The sequence below is a fragment of the Sphaeroforma arctica genome, assembly GCF_001186125.1.
Source record: "Sphaeroforma arctica JP610 unplaced genomic scaffold supercont1.215, whole genome shotgun sequence".
Lineage (NCBI taxonomy): Eukaryota > Ichthyosporea > Ichthyophonida > Sphaeroforma > Sphaeroforma arctica.
Window position 1 is genome coordinate 88,472 of NW_014040343.1, and position 307 is coordinate 88,778.

The following is a 307-nucleotide window of genomic DNA, read 5'->3' on the forward strand; positions in this document are numbered from 1 at the left end:
TAATTCGGCAGCTAGTTGGTCCACATTTGTGTTACGGAGACCTATGCCACGCAGCCCCTCTGCGCTCAGGGGGGAGGTGGCGGCAGCATACGCGACCTGTGCGTTTGTATTGGAGGATGGTATAGCTGCATGTATATACTACATGAACATCTAGTGTAAAGTTATACAAACTTTTTAAGTTTACAATTTTGATAAGCGCAAATACATGCATATATAGAATAAGCAGTGCAGACTTGCAAATAACAATCTTTGATTGTTGGGAAGTAGTACGCGACCTGTAGCGTTTGTATTGGAGGATGGTATAGCT